Source organism: Hemicordylus capensis, chromosome 8, assembly GCF_027244095.1.
Source record: "Hemicordylus capensis ecotype Gifberg chromosome 8, rHemCap1.1.pri, whole genome shotgun sequence".
In the NCBI taxonomy this organism is placed as follows: Eukaryota; Metazoa; Chordata; class Lepidosauria; order Squamata; family Cordylidae; genus Hemicordylus; species Hemicordylus capensis.
This window is the reverse complement of record NC_069664.1, coordinates 8,263,701-8,284,530: the sequence shown is the minus strand read 5'-3', so window position 1 is coordinate 8,284,530 and position 20,830 is coordinate 8,263,701. Positions and strand designations below refer to the sequence as shown.

At 47.8% G+C, this 20,830-nt stretch overlaps 1 protein-coding gene across 6 annotated transcripts in view; it reads left to right on the top strand.

Moving 5' to 3' along the window:
* The window catches only part of FGFR1 (fibroblast growth factor receptor 1), a 108,835-nt gene that overhangs the window by 7,187 nt on the left and 80,818 nt on the right, over positions 1-20,830 (top strand). The window contains exon 1 of one of the 6 annotated variants that reach the window (XM_053269686.1): positions 4,550-4,673. The exons of the other annotated variants lie outside the window; for them this stretch is intronic. The gene's annotated coding sequence lies outside the window, so the exon portion shown is untranslated. Of the gene's footprint in view, positions 1-4,549; positions 4,674-20,830 lie in introns of those variants that run through there. 6 annotated transcript variants of the gene reach the window in all.

Below are 20,830 nucleotides of genomic sequence, written 5' to 3'. Positions count from 1 at the left end.
CTGTCTGTAAGAGCTGGCTCTCACGCACATTTCATTGCTTGATGAGCAGCATAGTGGCGACTCATGTGTGTGTGAATGAGCCAACCCAGGAATAATGTTCAGTGCCAACTTGCATCCTGTTAAAGGTGCAGAACCTTATAACATCCATTCTATGCATTTAGCATATGGGAATTAGCAGTGAACCGATCGATAGATAGATAGCATCATTGATTGATGCTAAAGTTAATGATTAGGTTAATGTTGAATGCTGGAATAATGTTTGTTTGTGTTGTTGTTTTGCTTTGGCCATTGGCTGTCAATAAAGTATCTATCTTAGCAGTGAATCCTGTATCATGATGCAGCCAGGTCTGATTCAGCTGATTTGGGGCCATGAGTATAATACCAGAGATGTGCATTTTCCGGAAAATCTCCCCATACAAATCTCCCTCATTTGTATAACATTTGCATTTTCCCTTGCTGTTCTTTTTGTTGTTGTTGTTGTTTTACAATTTTTATTTAAACCTATTACTCAACACACAATTACAAGTTAGAAAAAGAAGAAAAAAGTTAAATTTTTCTTTTGCTATACAAATTTCCCTGATGCCCTAAATAGATTATGGTCTGATTTGGCATGCTATTTGACCCATCTGTACAGTTGTGTGTGTGTGTGTTTTTAACCCTTCTGCCATATTGATTTCTCACACTGTATCAAAGGTTTTTCAAGTAGTTGGAGTAGAAAGAGTCCTGCCTGAAACCCTGGACAGCCTTTGCTGGTTAGTATAGGCAATGTTGAGCTAGATAGTCTCATGATTTGACTCCATGGAAGGCATTTTCATAGGATGGGGCTTTAGCTCAGTGGTAGAGCATCTGCTTTACATGCAGAAGGTACTAGGTTTGGTCCTGACATCTCCTGTAGGACTGGAAAAGACTGTTGCCTGAAACCTGGGAGAGCCACTGCCAGTCAATGGATAATATTGAGCTAGATAGACCAGTAGTCTGATTTGGCAGAAGGCAGCTTCCTGTGTTCTTATCCACTGAGGATCCACCTTTGACATAGACTTCCACTCATGGAGATTCTTCATTCCCTGTTCCCAAGAATCCTCAGATACTTTTGTTTCCTCTCCCTCAGTTGTGAGCATTGGGATAAAGTAGCTTCCTATGGCATAGGGCCATAGCTCACTGGTAGAACATCTGGTTTGCATGGTGAAGGTCCTTGGTGGCATTTCCAGGCAGGGCTGGGAAGATCTCTTGCCTGAACCCTTAAGAAGCTGTTGCCAGTCAGCATAGATAGTGCTGAGCTAGATGGACCGAGGGTCTGATTAGATTTCACTGTGGGAAACAGAATGACTTGGTCAGATCCATATGTTCGTCTTTCGTCTGACAATTTCTGCCCACTGTGTGCATAGCGTCTTCAAAAAGGTGATTACCCAGGAACTTGAAGGTTCCAGATATCACCAGACCATGGCTGATCATAAATACATTACGTGGAATCAAGCCCCATGGATTTCAATAGGATTTAGGTCAGTGTTGGTAACAAACCAGATGTGAATTGGCAGTCTTCCTTCCTTTGAAGCTTGGCTTTTCTGCTGCATAGGACTATTTCTTAGAACATTTTATGAGGCATAGCAGATCTGCACAAATGGATTATTTTTGCTTCTTTAAACCTTTTTGCTTTGTTCAGCCAATCTTGATTAATTCATATCTAGCTGTTTCTCTCGAGAAACCACTCGGATTTGGGTCTAGCCGTGCAGAATTTCCTGGACTTTCTGGTGGCTACAGCATTGGCAGCTGAGGGTTGTGCATTCAGAACTTCGGTTTGGCAGGCTCGGGAACAAGTGGGTATTTTGAATGCTGCCTACTTCCAGGGCGTTGGTTTTGGTTAACATAGACGTGTGCCATATAAAAAAAGGAAGAAAGACAAATCCAGCTTCTTCTTTAAAGTCGGGGCTTTGGAGGAGGAAGATTTCCTTGGGATAGTTTTCTGAAAATTAAGGCTGGTTTTTTAAAAAGAAAAATTAGAAATTCTTAATTTAAAAATTAAGAAATGATTTTTTTAAAACTTATTTTTGTTTTAAAACCTTGCATTTTGTCTTGGATCCCAAGGCGGTAAATCTAAAAGGACCTAAACAAGTTGGTTGCTGCTGCTGTATTTTCAAAACACATTACAAAGATGTAGCAGCTATTAAAACCAATGTGTTCTGATAGCAAACAGACCTCAACCTCAATAGTTGTCCAGAGGCTGTAATAAAAAGAGCAGTTTTTAGAAGTGTATGAAAGACTAGGCAGAAGGGAGCTGTACAGATTCCCTCTGGGAGGAAATTTAATAGTCTGGGGGCAAGCACAGAAAAGACCCTGTCCAGAGATGTGGGTGGAAATTTTTGAATTGCAAAGCTTTCCCATTCAAATTTCCCTCTCTTTTGCACAAAATTTGAATTATTATTATTTTTTAAAAATACTGAACACATTTTCCTGATGCCCTAAATAGATTATGATCTGATTTGATTTATTATTTGGTCTTTGTGTCAATACTTGGCTACCTGAAAAACGTTTGAGATACAGTGTGGGAAATTAATGTCGTGGTGGAGGTATGTATTTTTTTTTTAAACTGAAAAAATAGGTTAAATAACATGCCAAATCAGATCATAATCTGTTTAGGGCATCAGGAACATTTGTATAGTAACTTTTGGGTGTGTGTGGAATTAATGCAAATATTATACATTCTATTCATCAGGGTCTTGCCTATGTGGGGAAATGTTCATGGGGAAATTTGCATGGGAATTCTTTCAGGATTCCCCCCCCCCCAAATAATTTCCAGAAACGTTTCAAATTCAGATTTTTCCATACGCTGGTGAATAGAATCGTTTTAACCTGGCATCTAGAAATGTTGGAGAAGGTGCCCTGGAGAGCATTTCCGCGGAGAGCATTTTGTAGACAGGACACAACAAGAGAGAAAGCGACATCAGTGATTTTGGCAGGGAGAAGGTGCTCCTTCAGGTGATCCAGTCCTAGGTAATTTGGAGCTTTATTCGTCAAGCCAGCTCATTGAATGGTGCTTGCCACAAAACTGGAAGACAGTATATTTGTCTCAGCGCCGGCAAAAAGTGGCCAGTAACTTAGTTGTCATCATCCTATAACAGTGGTTTGCAGATGCTTTTCAAAGGTGGCCCCATGTAGAGTGTCTAGCAGATTACTCACCAGGGCATGGGGACCTGTGGCAAGATCACATATTGCATTTCTCCTGGAGAAATGAAAAGTACCCCTCAACTGTGAACTTTATCTTTAAGGAGGAGTGCAACCCCATCTGTTACAGACTGAATATAATCTGCATGGTCAACAGTAGTATTGCCTACTTAACAGTAACAGCCAGCTAATGGTGCAGCAGGGAAATGACTTGCCTTGTGAGTCAGAGGTTGCTGATTCAAATCCCCACTGGTATGTTTCCCAGACTAGGGGAAACACCTATATCGGGCAGCAGCGATATAGGAAGATGCGGAAAGGCATCATCTCATACTGTGAGGGAGATGGCAATGGTCAACCCCACCTGTATTCTACCAAAGACAAGCACAGGGCTCTGTGATCGCCAGGAGTCGACACTGACCCGACAGCACACTTTACTAACAGTACCAGTGCTTGTTCTGGGTGTGGTGAAGACAGAATGTGGTCTTGCATGATGAGATACTGAATTTCCAGTACTGGAAGTGTGAGGAGAGGGCTGTGGCTTTGGTGGGACTCCAGAGGTAGAGCTTGTTGAAGCATTCAGCAGCATGTTGGTAGAGAAGCAAACCTGTAAGGCAGGGTTCTCATAGGCCGGTCCTTGGATGATGTTGGACTACGACTTCCATCATCTCCAGCTGTTGTGGCTGGGGGTGATGGGACTTGTAGTCCGACATTATCTGGGGACCCACATATGAGCATCCCTGCTGTGTAAGGAATGTTTGGAGAAGTTATGTCTTGGTTTTCCCCTCTCTGTATTATAGATGTCAAATTCTAAAGTGGGGCCATTGTGATTAGGGATGATGGGAGTTGTAGTCCAACAACATCTGACGGAAATACCAGGAAGAGAGGAATCTGTCATGGGTCAGAGAGGCAACCTGTAAATTAAATAAAATAAGCTGGATTGTTGTAGCCTTTAAAGCGGGGGAAGCAGAAATATTCATGGGAGAAGGAGAGGATTTGAAATGCGTAGTCAGACTGGAGCAGCAGACAGATTCCTGTGGATTTTGCTCTTCTCTGCATTTCCGTCAGTCCCGTTCAACGTAAATGATCTCGGGCAGAGGGGAAAGAAAAGAGAGAAGGAATGGGGAGCCTGCCAACTCTTGGCTCTGTTGAGGCCTGTCACATATTTCTTTGGCAGGAGGCCATCTCCTCCCCACCACCGCCAAAGACACAGGAGCACTTTCCTTCCGTCATCTCAGGGGTGGCTGGCATGCATTGGTGCCCCTCCATTGTCGTCTTTGGAGAGGATTAAAATACATCAAGACTGTCTCTGACTGGAATAGAAAAGAAGCTGCAGCTTGGAAACTGGATGACGGCTTGTGGCAGGGAGGAGTTCTCCGTTCAGATTCCTGTCCTACCTTGGAGTGAGGCGCAGAGGGCCTAGATCTGGGAAAGCGGAGAAGGAGAAGACGAGGAGAAGGAGAAGACGAGGAGAAGGAGGAGCAGCAGCCTCTCTTCTCTCCAGGAGAGCTGAAAATGTACGGTTTGCTCCTCAGTTACCTGTCCATTTTTAACAACAGGAGCAGAACTGGCTCTTGTTTTGGAGGCAGGCCGCCATTTTGGATGGTAGTAATGGTGACGGACGGACAGACGAACTAGGGCCATGAGGTCTGCTGTGCTTCTGTGCAGCTCTTGTTGATTTCACCAGCGCAGGGGTGCCAAACAGCAGCCCTCCGACTGTTGTTGGCCTACAACTCCCATCAGCCGCAGTCATAGTAGTCAGGGATGATGGAATTAGTAGGTCAACAACAGTGGGAGGGCTGGAGTTTGAAACCCCTGCACTAGAGATCGCACAGGAGAACTTCCAGTGGATTGTGCTCCTGTTAATGGGTGGGTGGGAAAGGGAGGGAGCCATTTTGGATTTCCTCCCTCACCCAACTGGCTCATGGCTTGTCTTTTGGGTACATAAAGAGTGTGACTCTTCACAGCAACAGAAAGACGTTCTGTTTCCTGAGGAATACTTCAAATGTGTGTCTCAGAAGCTCCCTCCAGATATATATCTGTGCTCAGATTGTCTGTACACAGGTACAGGTTTTCATGTGAATGGCTGTCTGTGTTCATCCTGGGTGCCTCTTCAAATGCCAGACACAGATAGGCGGTGTACTGCTGTACCTGTGTTCAGCGTCAAGTGTGAATCATTGTACCTGTGTACGCTGTATACAGGGTGTACAAGTGTTGAACAAAATATGTGGATAAGGTTTATTTTATTATTGTTCAATTTATATACCGCCTTTCATTTAAACAATCCCAAGGCGGTTTACAGAAAAATTTAAAATCAAGATTGTAAAAAATACACAATTAAAATATTAAGCTAAAAATATAAAACAAATTTGATTTTAAAATTTAAAATAAAAGCAATACAGAGTACAAAGAGCAGCAGCAGAGACAATCAAATAAAAGCCTAGGCAAAACCCCAAGATTTTACACTCTTTCTAAAAGCTGTGATGGAGACCGAGGAGCGAATAGCCACCGGGAGAGCATTCCAGAGTCTGGGGGCAGCAACAGAGAAGGCCCTGTCCCGCATGTACAACAACCGAGCCTCCCTCATTGTCGGCACTCAGAGCAGAGCTCCCTCAGATGACCTCGTCAAGTGGGCTTTAACATTTGTCTCGGGGAGGTTTCTCAGGCTTGGCCAATGCAACTTTCCACCAGAATTTGGATCTCTTGTGAGGACCAGGACGGCACATAGGAAGCCATAAAGAATGGCCGTCGGACAGCCTGTCCCACCAGAGTGGTGTAAAAAGCCTTTGGGCCCATTCTCACAACCAAAAGCTGGGTAGGAAGAGTGTCCAGCCAGGATCCCAGACCCCGCACGCTCCTGAGAGAACTGGCCACGTGTCAGCAAAACATGAGATCGGACTGGAAAGGGATGGTGTGCTGGCCACGACCTGAGCACGGGACACACGTTTCCTCCACCCTCGACATGATGCTGGCTAGGTGATGTTGCATGGCCACTGCCATTGTAGCTGGATCGCGGCTAACACAAGATCATTTCCCTGGGGTTCTCCTACTTTAATGTCTGTGTTGGGCCTTGCCCATTGGTCATAGCTCAGCTTAGCCATAACCTGTGGTTCGGCTGGTGGCTGTGCTTTTACAGAGGTCAGAGGGATCCGTGCAGGCCCTAATGCCTCTGCTTCTGGGTTTAAAGTGGCTACGTACGATGGTAGGACTGCTGGAGTGCTTGCCTCAGAGCCAGGGCGTTTAAAAGGTGGATTTAAGGATAAATTTTCCTCATCTGAGGAGTCCTCTTGGAACTCAAAGATCTAAGAAGAGATTCTCTGCTTGGGGGGGCTCCTCCTCAAGCAAAGTAAAGTAAAGTGTGCCGTTGAGTCCGTGTCGACTCCTGGCGACCACAGAGCCCTGTGGTTGTCTTTGGTAGAATACAGGAAGGGTTTACCCTTGCCATCTCCTGTGCAGTATGAGATGATGCCGCCTTTCAGCATCTTCCTAGATCGCTGCTGCCCAATATAGGTGTTTCCCATAGTCTGGGAAACATACTAATGGGGATTCGAACCGCCAACCTCTGGCTTGCTAGTCAAATCATTTCCCCGCTGCGCCATTAGGTAACCCACTCCTCCTCAAGGGGGCTCTCATAAAGGCAACCGATCAGCTCTCTGGAGTGCTCTGTGTCTCCTACGATTCTTCTAAACTCTCCTACGCCGAGCTTGAGAAGCGCGTTCAAACGTGCTCGTATCCTACCTTGATTTTTTTCCGACACGACCGGTTCTCGGGAATGCACCCAAATATGAGATCCTGGCTGGAAGCTCCTTGTGCTCAGCTTCTGGTTGTGTGAACGGGCATATTGTGTGGCAGAGTGGTGGCCTGGCAGTAGTTCTGCCTCAGGCACAGCCACACCAGAGATGCAACGGGTTGTGTTCCACAAGTTCACTTGCACACTGGATGTCTGTAGATCGGAATGTGCATAGTTCCAAGAGTGGTGGCTGGTTTTAATGTGCCGGTTGGCATTTGTAAGTTGGGAACTTCCCTAATGTACTGTTTTGCGCAGCTGTGTTGGTGATGGATGGATGTTAGTAACTTGGGCAGTGCTTCCTGTATGTTTCGGAAGCTACTGGGGTGTGCTGGGGAGGCCTCTGCCTTTTTAAGGATTGGAGAAGCTGCCGGACGGACGTTTGATTCAAGCCCTGCGTCCTGCGTCTCCCTGCTGGGCCTATGTACACATCCCAGCCAGGAGGTGGCTACCTGTGTTTTGCATACCTGGCTGTTGACTTTTCGACATCTGCTTTAACCATTAATTGGTGTGGTTTCCTTCCTCCTCCCCAGTTCAAGTAAATATGTTTTATTTAAGCAAATGTTTTATGGCCTGACGCACAGGGAGGGCACGAAACCCTCAGGGAAATCTTTGGGCTCCTGTCGCAGGGTAATTAACCCATGGGTTTTGGACATGGATTTCGTGTTTGCATGTGGAGGCATCAGAGGTTCGAATTGGGGGGGGGGACCTGGTTGCTAGACTCATGTATGGTGAGATTTCTGTAGCACTTCCTGAGTGGTCAAAGTGTTCCGTGCCACAGGGCCTCCCTGTGACCTTGGCCCCTCAGGTTCTTCTACCCTCAGCTGCCCAAAGAGATCCAGCCCCTTCACGCAACTCGGCCCTTTCTCCCTGCCTGCCCCCTGATCATTGGAACTGCCTCCTGGGGTGCCTCCTCTTTGACTTCCTCCAGGTCGCTTCTTAAAATCTACCTTTCCTGTGAAGCCTTTGGTACGAGACCTTGGTCCCTGTTCCCTACTGTAACTGAGTCCAGCTTGCATAAGAACAGCCCTGCTGGATCAGGTCTAAGGCCTGTCTAGTCCAGCAGCCTGTTCTCCACAGTGGCTCACCAGATGGGTCTAGGAAGCCACACAACCAGGAGATGAAAGCATGCCCCCTCGTCTGCCGTGGTGCCCCCAGTTGAGTCTTTCTTTCTTGGGAACATAGGAAGCTGCCTTATATTGAGCCAGACCATTTGTCCATCTAGCTTAGTATTGTCTACACAGACACAGATGTGTACACAGACCCATCTGTCTACACATCTACACAGACTGGCAGTGGCTTCTCCAAGGTTATAGGCAGCGGTTGCTCTCAGCCCTCTCTTGGAGATGCTGCCAGGGAGGGAACATGGAACTTTCTACATGCAAGTATGCAGGTGCTCTTCCCAGAGCTGCCCCATAAGGGGAATATCTTGCAGTGCTCACATGCAGTCTCCCACTCAAATTCTATCTATCTATCTATCTATCTATCTATCTATCTATCTATCTATCTATCTATCTATTTTTGCATTTATATACCGCCTTTCATTAAAAAACAATCGCAAGGCGGTTCACAGAAGTTAAAAACACACAATAAAATGACAATAAAAGTATTAAGCTAAAAATATAAAAACGAACCAAATTTAAAATGCAAACCAGGGCTGACCCTGCTTAGCAAGGGGGACAATTCATGCTTGCCACCACCAGACCAGCTCTCCTCCCCGCTCCTTACTTCACTTTGTGTCAGTTCTCACCCCCATGCGCACACACACACCGCTATTCCCAGCATCGGTTCAGCAGGTGAGCAAGCAGAGGTCTTGCCTGCAGAGATGCCCCCGTGCCTGCTGTCTGTGAGGACCTGTGAATGGAGACATCAAGGCAGTGCTCATCCTCTCCTCAAACCATGTGTAGGGAAACGTGGAAGCCAAGTAGCAGGTTCTGCGCCTCTCTCCTTGCTAGGATTGTGAGTGGAAGGGAGTTCTTCTCACCCTCACAACTGAAGCCCTTGATTAGGTGGTGGTCAACCCACCCAGTGTTTTGGCTGGTTGAAGAGAAGAGGAAGAGGAAACTTCGGCTTGGCCAGAGATCTGTCCCCACCCCGAAATCCATGCACACATCCATCCAGTGTTCCCTGTAAGAGGGAATCCCAGATGTTGTGGACTACAGCTCCCAGAGTCCCTAGCTGCAGTGGGCTTTGGCTGAGGATGCTGGGAGTTGTGGTCAACAACATCAGGGATTTTCTGTTAGAGAGAACACTGCATCCATCTCTCCTACCTCCAGGGACTTCATGATTCTTTGGGAACCCAGCCAGACCTGCTCAACTTAAGCCCCCCCCCCCACTGTTTTTGGTCTACAACTCCCATAATCCCCAGCCACAGTGGCCAGTAGCCAGGGATTATGGGAACTGTAGGCCAACATCTTCAGGAGGACTGAAGTTGAGCAGCCCTGCCTAAGCCAAATGTCCTGCCCCCTAATCCCTAGAGAAATTAGGCCTGTCTGTACTTGCTCTGTGATGAACAGTGTTCCCTCTAATAGGGATTCCCAGATGTTGTTGACTACAACATCTGCAATGACTTTTGCTTGGAGATTATAGGAGTTGTGGTCAACAACATCTGGGAATCCCTGTTACAGGGGACACTGGTGATGAGGTGGATGAATTCAACATACACTCGCTCGGTGTAGGCTTTTTTGCATGCAGTAGAATGAGTTGAGAATGGATTGGGGGTCTGAGTTTTGAAGTGGCAGAATGGACTATACAACTTTAGGTAGTGGATAACGTTTTTGAGCATTCCCCCTTGCAAAGAAATAAATAAGCTAGCATCTCAGGGGGAGGGTTTCTAGACTAGCTCTTTCCCTTTGGGGCTAGTCTTCTCGCTGCGAGGTGTGTCCACATAGAGAGGAGAGCAGGTCTTGCAGGAGCGACCATGATTTGCCCCCTTTGCTAAGCAGGGTCTGCCCTGGTTTGCATTTGGATGGGTGGCTGTGTGAGAGCTGCCCCCTTTAGGGTATAGTGGAAGAGAGTCTGCTTAGCACAGCAGAAGGTCTTGGGTTCAGCCCCTGGCAGCATCTCCAGGTAGGCCTGGGAGGCACTCCTGCCTGGAACCTTGGAGAGCGGCTGCCAGTCAGAGCAGCGCTAGATGGACCAAGGGTCTGCCTTGGTATAAAGCAGCTTCCTGCACAGGTGAACATTCAGAAATGCCATTCCCCATTCCACCACCCTGTTAGGCTGTGTTTGTAGCCCAAGCTGCTGTGTGTAAGTGGCCAGTAGTGAGTGTTGAGAACACGGAAATTCAAGAGGGGCATTTATGGCGTGTGGCTAAATCTTGCTCCTTCGTTTTGTTTTTCCCCTCCATATATTCTTAGACTTGTCCCTCGTCCTGCGGTAATTGGCATGGGCTTATTCTAGGCTTCCCGTCGGCCAGTACAGAAGCTTTGTTTTTAGCACAGTCTCTCAGCATCAGATAACTCAGCCCACAGAGCGGGCTGACGACACAGAAGGACCCAGGTGCTGAGTTAAAGTTTCCATTGGCTCTGGATTGCCCAGCGGCCTCTTGTCGGTGGTTTTTTTTTTTGGTTTTTTTTTTGGCTCTCTTCACCCTCTCCATGAAATATGGAGAGCTAATTCTGTCACCCAACAAAAGCAAGCCTCAAGGCTGTCTTGTACTCAAGGTACAGAGAGGGATTTGTCAGCAGAAGGCAAACGGGCTTCTCCGTCTTTGCCATCCCTGGTTGGGGAGCAGAGAGGAAGAGAGTCTGAAATGGAGCCTTTGGAGCTTGCAGTAGGGCGGCTGGCCCAGGGCTGAAGCGGGAACGCTTTCCCTCCCGAGAAAGCAACAGTTGGAACAGGGAGGTTAAAAGGTGGCCTGTCGATAACTTTTTTAAAATGGTCAACGGCATGCTAGGTGAACATAGGAAGCTGCCTTATACTGAGTCAGACCAGTGGTCCACCTCGCTCAGTATTTTTATCTTTATTTATTTTATTTTATTTTTGTTTTCTTATATGCCTCCTCCTCCAAAGACTCTAGGCGGTGAACAACAATACCAATAACAATCAATTAAAATAATAATAATAATAATTAATAACAATAATTAATAATTAAAGGGCAAGACACCTGGTAAAATAGATGGGTCTTAAGAGCCTTAAAAGCAGCCAGGGAGGGTAGCCACAGAGAAGGCCCTCCTACGGGCCCAGGCATAATAATATTTATATTTATATCCCGCTCTTCCTCCAAGGAGCTGAGAGAGGAGTACATGGTTATTTTTATCCTCACAACAACCCTGTGAGGTAGGTTAGGCTGAGAGATGCATGACTGGGCCAGAGTCACCCAATGAGTTTCATGGTTGAATGGGGATTCGAACTCGAGTCTTCCCACTCCTCGTCCAACACTCTAACCACTATGCTATGCTAGCTGTGCTGATTAGCAGCCTCTTCAAGGCTTCAGGAGGGAATCTTTCTCAGCCCTCTTTGGGAATACCTAGAGGAAATCTGGTCTCATGGTAGCAAGCATGAATTGGCCCCTTTGCTAAGCAGCATCCACCCTGGTTTACATTTGAATGGGAGGCTTCATTTGTGAGCACTCTATGATATATTCCCCTTAGGGGATGGGGCCGCTCTGGGAAGAGTATCTGCCTACTTGCATGCAGAAGGTTCCAGCTTCCCTCCTTCACATCTCCAGTTAGGGCTGAGAGAGACTCCTGCCTGTAATCTTGGAGAAGTCACTGCCAGTCTGTGCAGACAATACTAAGCTAGATGGACCAAGGGTCTGACTTGATATGAAGCCGCTTCCCATGTTGCTCTGCCAGTGGGGATTGAACCTGGGACCTTCTGCATGCAAAGCAGATGCTCTTCCACTGAGCTCTGGCCTCATCTCCAAGCTACAGCTCCTGTGCTATAGAGGCGGTTAATTAAAAAGTAGAGGTTTAATTGCCTGTGGCGTAGCACAGTTTTCTGCAGGCTGCCATAGGGAGTTGGTGTGGTAGAAGGCAATGAATGAATGTTACTTGCTAAGGCGAGCAACTGCCAGGTTCCCTGGCAGATGGCCGTCCGGCCTCTGTTTGAAACCCCGTGGAAAAGAAGAGCCTGCCACTGCCAAAGCCAAACAGCTCTTACAGTCAGGAAATTCTTCCTAAAGTCCTGCCTAGGTCTGCTTCCTTGCCATTTTGAGCTCTGGGTTCTAGTCCTGCGCTCAGGAGCAACAGAGAAAGATGTCTGTTCCTCCTTCTGTGTGACAGCTAGATACTTTGAAGACTGCTATCATGCCTTTTCCTTTTGGCTACCAAGGACTCGTATCGGCACATGTAGGCAAGTAGACTAGTAACTTCTGTGGGTTTGCTTCCCCGGCTACAGCCTGCAGGTGGCACAGGCCCAATCCAGCAAACTTTCAGTCTTTAGTTAAACAGAATGGGGTTGGTGCTTTCCCCCTATCTGCAGGGCTGCAGAAATCCACTAGTCTGTGACGAGTGAGAAATGGTGGGGGGAAGTCCTGATGAGCAATGTACTAACATATCTTGGCAAGTAAAATATTTTGCCTGGATGATAAACTGAGGGCATTCCTTCAGCCGATCTGGATTGTACAACTGGCCGATAGTCTTGTGGGTCTCTAAGAAAGATGTCTACTAGTCAAGGTGCTCATGATCCTCTATCCTGTAAAAACTTTCCTGAAGTGTTTGTGTGCTTAGCCACTATGGCAGGAGTTCTCCAGCTTGGGCCTCCAGAAGGTGGTGGACTACAGTCTCCATCATCCCCAGCCACATTGGCCTTTGGCTGTTGTAAATGTGGATGATTTAATTATCCACATAATTAATGTGGATAATTTAATTATCCATTATCCATTTAATTAATTTATTATTAATTTATTTCTGTATGTAAACTGCTTTGGGAACTTTGGTTGAAAAGCAGTATATACAATATTCATTTCATTGTATTGTATTGTGTCGTGTCGTGTCGTGTCGTGTCGTATCGTATAATGGAAACTGTACTGCAATGACATTTGGGGTCCAAGGTTGCAGCTTCCCATAGTGTGGAGGTTCTTAATCTAGAGCAGAAGTTCATGTAGGCAGAGAAGGCTGCTTACCTCTTTCCCCAACTTTTCTTAGCACACACACGCACACACACGCACACCCATACTGCATTTTGCCCTGTGGAGCCAAAGACCCAACGATAAATATCTTTTTCTCCCCATGGGTTGAAAAGAAGTTTGGAAAAGGGGACAAGTTTGAAAAGAAAAATGTTCCACAGGGAAATAAATAAATATCCCTCATATGAGCTTCTGATCTTAGTTCCCATTTCCTGCAGCTGCTTTGGGTTAAGGGTGGAGGCAGAAAGAAACCGCGGGGAAACACTCACATCTCTGAGCATCTTGGGCCGTTTGACCCTAAATGATGGCTGATCTCCAAAGGAAGCTTCAGTCATTACAACCCTGGGAGGAAACAAACAACATCAATGACTAGCAAGTCTACGTTTTGTACTTTGGCTGGAATATCTGAAGAAGGAAATAGTGCATCTCATAGGAATGTAGGAAGCTGTCAGACCATTGGTCCCTCTACCTCAGCCTACACTGACGGGTAGCAGCTCTCCAAGGTTTCAGCCAGGGGTCTTTTTCAGCCCTCCTTGGAGGTGCCAGGGATTGAACCAGTGTTCCTTCCAACAGGGATTCCCAGTTATGGGAATATGGTTGTTGACTGCAACTCCCAGCATCCTCAGCTGCAATAGCCTTTCCTTGGGGATTATGGGAGTTGTAGTGAACAACATCTGGGAATCCCTGTTAGAGGGGACACTGGGTTGAACCTGGGACCTTCTGCATACAAAGCAGTTCCTCTACCACTGAGCTCCGGCCGCGTCCTGCCCGGTCTCCTCTGAGATGAGATGTGTGGGCTTTGGATATAGGTGCAGTTCACAAATTTTATTTATTTATTTTATTTTCTACATTTATATCCTGCTCTTCCTCTGAGTAGCTCAGAGCAGTGCACATGCTTATTTTCATCCTCACAACAACCCTGTGAGGGAGGTTAGGCTGAGAGATAAAATGACTGGCCCAGAGTCACCCAGTGAGTTTCATGGTTGAATGGGAATTCGAACCCGGGACCTTCCGGTCCTACTCCAACACTCTAACCCAGTGATTCTCAAACTTGGGTCCTCAGGTGTTATTGGACTTCAACTCCCATAATCCCCAACCAAAGGCCACTGAGGCTGGGGATTATGGGAGTTGAAGTCCAATAACACCTGAGGACCCAAGTTTGAGAATCCCTGCTCTAACCACTACATTAAGCTGGCTCCTGTATTCCTAAGAGGTAGGAAACTGCTTGATTTCCCTCTTCAGCTATTATATCCACAATTCAGAAGGTCAAATTGTTCAATGCTTCGCTAAAGCAAATACCAAAAGCTCTTATAGAACATTGCCGAAGATGTTGGTGTGAGTCTTTTTCATCTGATTTCACTGGAACATCACCCCACCTGAAACTGCCTGTCTGCTTATCTGCACCAGAGATTTAAACTGGTTTAATAGTCCATCGTCCTCCTGGGAATTCTGGGGGCTCGAGCTCTGCGGGAGGGGCTAGAGATTTCTAACGGAGAATTCTCTGCGCTCACAAACTACAATATAACACAAGAGCCTTGCTGGATCAGGCCCAAGGCTTACCTAGTCCAGCACCCTGGCTTCCACAGTGGCCTGCCAGATCTCTTGAGAAGCCAGACAGCCAGGAGATGAAGGAATGCCCCCTCTCCTCCATTGCTCCCCTGCACCTTGCCTCTGAGTCTGCAGGTAGCCAATAGCCATCAGGACTAGTAGCCATTGATCGGCTTGTCCTCCATGAACTTGTCTAGGCCCCGCTTAAAATCTTCCAAGCTGGTGGCCATCACCACATTCCATGGTGCAGAATTCCATTGATTAATGATGCGCCCGCCATCTAATCCAGCATCCTCTTTCCCACAGTGGCCCACCAGAGGTCACTGGGAAGCCCATCAGCAAGAGATGAAGGCACGCCCTCTCTCCTACTGTTGCTCCCCTGCAACTGGCATTTAGAGACTTTTTGCCTCTGCGGCTGGAAGTGGCTTGTAGCCACGAATGAGAGCTACCAAATGGCACAGTGGGGAAATTACTTGCCTAGTGAGCAAGAGGTTGCTGGTTCGGATCCCCGCTCATGTTTTCCAGAATATAGGAAACACCTCTATCGGGCAGCAGCGATCTAGGAAGATGCTGAAAGGCATCGTCTCATACTGCCCGTGAGATGGCAATGGGAAACCCCTCCTGTATTCTACGAAAGAAAAAGGCAGGTGTGTGGCTGGGGGAGTCAGTCATGTGACTTGCCTCTGGGGGGGCCCCCAAGGCAGTGGGCCCCCAAACAACTGTCTCCCCTTGCCCTACTATAGTTACGCCCCTATCCCTGGCTATCAGTTCCATGGGATGACCCCTGGTTCTAGTGCTGTGAGAGGGAGAAGAACTTCTCCATATCTCCTTTCTCCAAGTCCTGGGCGACCTGGACAGTAACTGCAAGCACTAACTGATATCTCTTCGTTATCACTGACCTTCTCCCCTATTCCCCAGCATCTGCTCCCCACCTGAGAAGAATGGCCCCGAGTGGGTGTGATGGGAAGCCATCTTCAGTGTGAAACTCTTTCTCCCTCGAAGTAGGAGGTCACAGCTCACAAAGGGTTAACTTCCACTCCTTGCTCCCCATAGACAGGAAATCTCAGGTGTTTTTCAAGTAGCTGAAGTCCGTCCCCCTTCTCCCAGCATGCTCAGGTGTGATTCCCCAGTTCCTTCCTGTCTTCGCTCCTGATCAGAAATGCACCTGGGCTCCTGCCCAAATTCTAATCTGCATTCATTCTTCTACCAGTGAGCCTTTCCCCTTTCTACAACTGGGCATGGGCAGCTAGCAACCTGGGGACACCTTAGCAGTGGCGAGAGGGTCTTTCAAGAGGGGCAGAGCTCTCTCTTATGGAATCTTTGGGGGAAAGCGCTGGGAAGGGCTATGCTACTCAACAATGTGGGTACACCTTCCAAGGGGCTCTGTTTCCCTTTAAAGCAGGGCTGCACAACTTTTGCCCTTCCAGCTGTTCTTGGAGTACAACTCCCATCATCCCCTGCCACAGTGGCCAGTAAATAAGAACATAAGAACAGCCCTGCAGGATCAGACCCAAGAAGGCCCATCTAGTCCAGCATCCTGTTCCACACAGTGGCCCACCAGATGCTGCTGGGAAGCCCACAGGCGGGAGTTGAGGGCATGCCCCCTCTCCTGCTGTGATTCCCCTGCAACTGGTACTCAGAGGCATCCTGCCTTTGAGGCTGGAGGTGGCCTACAGAATAGCCGGGATGATGGGAGTTGTAGTCTGACATCTGACATCATAAGAGCCAGTGTGATGTAGTGGTTAGAGTGCTGGACTAGGACTGGGGAGATCCGAGTTCAAATCCCCATTCAGCCATGAAACACTGATGCATTCACTGTTACATTGTCCACTTTATACTGATGAAAGAGATTTATTTTTATCTCGGTATCTGAAAGATCTCAAAAGCCACTCAGTGGAGACAATTCTTATATGTTTATTAGAAGACAGGGACCCAACAATATCCCTGGCGGTTGCTAAATTCTGTTACACATTGACCAAACTAAGAGAAGCTAGAGCACAGCAATCGGTTACTGTCAAAGGTTCCTGATTTTATATATTTGATGACATTTTAGACTTTGTTTCCGTTTTTGTTTTCTTGCTTTACTGTGTATATTCTGTGTATATTGATGTTTGATCTAAGATCGTAAATAAACAGCAACAGCCATGAGACTTGCTGGGTGACTGTGGGCCAATCACTTCTCTCTCAGCCTAGCCTACTTCACTGGGTTGTTGTGAGGAGAAACCTAAGTATGTAGTACACTGCTCTGGGCTCCTTGGAGGAAGAGCGGGATATAAATAATAATAATAATAATCATCATCATCATCATCTGCAGGAGGGCCAAAGTTGTGCAGCCCTGCCTTAAATGAGCCCCCTGGGGGTGCACTGCACTTCACCATGAGAATGGTTGTCTCTGTACAGTGCCAGGGGAACTGTGCAGAATATTCAGCTCCGGGGAAAGATTCACACTGGCCCAATAAGCCGTTGGTCCGGGAGCTGTGCTTGGGGTTGATGTGGCCGGCCTCTGGCCCTCAAGCCTTGCAATGAAGCCCCCGGATACAGAAGTACCCTTTCACGCCAGAAATCCTCGTGTGCGCTGGCGTTTTTGCAGTGGCCCCACCGTTCTTGACGGAACATTCTGGAAGCGCCAACCTTACGGAAGCGGTGCCCACTGGTGCCTCGGTGTGCTTGGAGTTTGCAGGGGACTTGGTCCCCCGTGCCGACGGGCGCACGAGGCCCTCGTATCGTCCCGTGGAGGGAGAGCTGCGGCAGCGGTACGTGTCCGAAGCAGCCCTTGGCGTCCTGGGACGTCTGCTGATCAAATGAAGTCTTGTAACCGGGAGGATGTGCTGGGGGCGGGAAGGTGAGCAGAGGGCCAGTTCCCACACGGGGGAAGGAAGGAAGGAACTGAAGGGCACCTCTGTTTGCATTCCTGCCCTGGGCAATGAACAGCCGTCCTGTTCGGATTTATATAAAGACTTCTGTAAATACCGAGAAGAGCTGCACCTTTGTACTCCCAACACGCATCCTTCAAGTTCACGGGCGCTTTCCGGAGGGCAGTCTGGGAAGCCAGCAAAGGGAGAACGGCCTCTGCCTTCCGGCTGGTTTTGGAGAAGAGTAAGAGGTCGGTGTCTTAGGTAGGTTGCGAAGGGTTGCTGATCTTGCGGCAGAAAGCATGAATTGTCCCCTTTGCTAAGCAGGGTCTGTCCTGGTGTGCATTTGGATGGGAGGCGACTGAGCAGTGTCCTCTCAATGGCTTTGGCTTGGGGGTTATGGGAGTTGTAGTCAACGACATCTGGGAATCCCTGTTAGAAGGAACACTGCATGTGAGCACTGTAAGATGTTCCCCTTAGGTCAGGGGTTCCCAACCGGTGGTACTCCAGATGTTGGTGAACTACAACTCCCATCATCTCCAGCCATAATAAATTGGAGCTGGGAGTGATGGGGGTTGTAGTTCAGCCACATTTGGACTACCACCCATTGGGAAGGCCTGCCTTAAGGGATGGAGCCCTACAAAGCTCCATGGAAGAGCATCTGCATGCTTGCAATGGAAAAGGTCCCAGTTTCACTCCTTGATAGCTCCAGGTAGGACTGGGAGAGACTCCTGCCTGAAACCTTGGAGAGCTGCTGCCAGTCAGTGTAGACAATACAGAGCTAGATGGACTGAGGGTCTGACTCAGTACAAGGCAGCTTCCTTTGTTCCTGAGTAATGGCCTTTCTTTTTGAGGGGAACTCGAAAGCAGACCCTTCTCACAAAACTGTAGCATGTACTTTGGTGCCAGAGAGATCAGATTAGCAAAGGCCTTGGCAAGTTTTCTTTGGGGTGATTCCAAGGGTAATGGAATCAGGCACATTACTGCTTCTTCAAAGGCTGTAGCCATAAGCAAATGTTCAAGCTGATACATATACCCTCTGGTAAGAGAGCCATAACCTACACTAAGGTCTTGTTGTTGGTTTTTTTACAAAACCCTTAAGAGTGTGTGTGTGTGTGTGTGTGTGTGTGTGAAAGAAACATGCAAAATGCATTGGTAATGGAATCAGAAATGCTGCACCAAAATTCTGATCTTTGGAAAAGGTGGTCACATGACTGATTCCGTTACTGTTTAATGGCTGAAACAAGTTTCTGTCCCTGTGTGTTTGGAGAGCGGAGGAATATCAGGAAACATAAGGAGAATGCCTGGTCTCAGCTGACAGCCACTGTTTGCATTGGTATCCTCACAGGATACACCTGTTGCCTGTACCACTGCAGGTGAAGACATCAAATCTTTGGATTCTCCACCATTGTGTAAAAGGAAAAGGGAGAGGGGTGGAGCTGGAATGTCAAGCCAACATGAGCTTCTGATCTAGCCTTCTCCAGTATTTCCTATTGCAGCGGGGGGATGCTGGGAGTTGTAGTCAACAACATCTGGAACTTGCTGTTATAGGGATCACTGGCCTTTTCCCTGTCATGGATTTGAACATTCATGATGGAGTGGGGTGGTGTTGTTTTAGCAAGCATGCAAGTGTTGGATTTCCCCCACCTGCAGTTGGAAGTTCAGTCCAGGAACAGGTATTTCCTCTGACGGTGTTGGACTGTCATGTCTCAAGGCCTCAGAAACTTGTGAGAAGAATTCCTGCCCCTTCTGTGGCCAAGAATCTTCCGTTTCTGGCTGCTACCTTTCCCCCAGCAGTGCAAAAGGCTATTCAAAAGGGTGACTATGCCATGGCACACCTCTCTGTCTGTACACATTGGGTTTTTATAGAATTTGCCCTGCGTACTGACAAGGGAAGGGCTTGGGAGCAGTGCTTAGTTTAACCAAAGATGTGATGAGGTTTTTTTGGGGGGGGAGCCCGTCATCTGCCCAGGAAGGTTCTTTCACTCAGTGGTAGAACATGCAGGTGATTCCAGGTTCAATCCCTAACTTCTCCAAAGTGTGTGGGGAGGAGAGTGGGTCTTGTGGTAGCAAGCATCAATTGCCCCCATTGCTAAGCAGGGTCCACCTTGGTTTGCATTTGAATGGGAGACTAAATGCCTGAGCAGTGTAAGATATTTCCTTTAGGGGATGGGGCCACTCTGGGAAGAGCATCTACATTCTGCATGCTTGCATGCAGAAGGTTCCAGGTTCCCTCCCTGGCATCTCCAGCTACGGCTGAGACAGACTTCTGCCTGTAACCTTGGAGAAGCTGCTGTTAGTCTGTGTAGACAGTACTGAACTAGATGGACCAGTGGTTTGACCCGGCATATGGCAGCTTTCTAGGTTCCTATTCGGACATTAGGCTGCACATGTGTACAGATGTCTGTAGAGGCATACATGGTTTTGTGTTAATGGCTGAACCTGCATTGGTTTTAAAAGTAAGCCTAGGAACAGAGCCTTCAAATGCATGGAAGCGGCAGGAATTGCATGGCTGGACCTGTGTTCAGCATAATGTATGAATTGTCGTACCTGTGTACAGATCTGTACCAGTGTACCCTAGTTGTATGAATGTCTAACATAACCTGTGAATAGGGCTCAAGTAGGGCTGGGAAGACCCTGACTTGAACAGCCCAAGCGCAAGACGGCTCTTCTATGAGGCCAGGCAAGGTGGTTGTCTCAGGTGGCAAATGACGGGGGCGCCAGCCAAGAGGCCAGATCCCCTTTGCTGCCACTGTTGGAGCAGCTCTTCGGACCAATCGGACCCTTGCAAGCTTTGTAAGGAGCACCTCTCCTCGCATCCCTTGCCAAGTTTGCAAAAAACACAAGGAGGTAGTGTTCCCTCTAAGGTGTGTGCATGTGTGCATGCTCACAAATTTGTTGTCTGCTCAGTTAATTTTAGATCCCGCTCAGGATGAAGCAGGAGGCCCCACTCTGAATGCAGGTGCGCACACACTGCCTTGATCCTGCTGTCCAGAACAAAACTCATTGCGCACACAAGTGAAAAAAATGAAAGAGAACCGTGCAAGGAGGGACCAGGAGGCTGCTGGCAACCTTTCTTCCCCCACCAGGAGGAGAGCTGGTCTTGTGGGAGCAAGCATGAATTGTCCCCTTTGCTAAGCAGGGTTGAATCGGAGACTACATGTGTGAGCACTGGAAGATGTTCCCCGTAGGGGGTGGGGCTGCTCTGGGAAGAGCATCTGCAGGCTTGCATGTAGAAGATTCCAAGTTCCCTCCCTGGCAGCATCTCCAAGATAGGGCTGAGAGAGATTCCTGCCTGCAACCTTGGAGAAGCCGCTGCCAGTCTGTGAAGACAATACTGAGCTAGGTAGGCCAGTGGTCTGACTCTGTATATGGCAGCTTCCTATGTTCTTCTCAACACCACTTTCAAAGCTT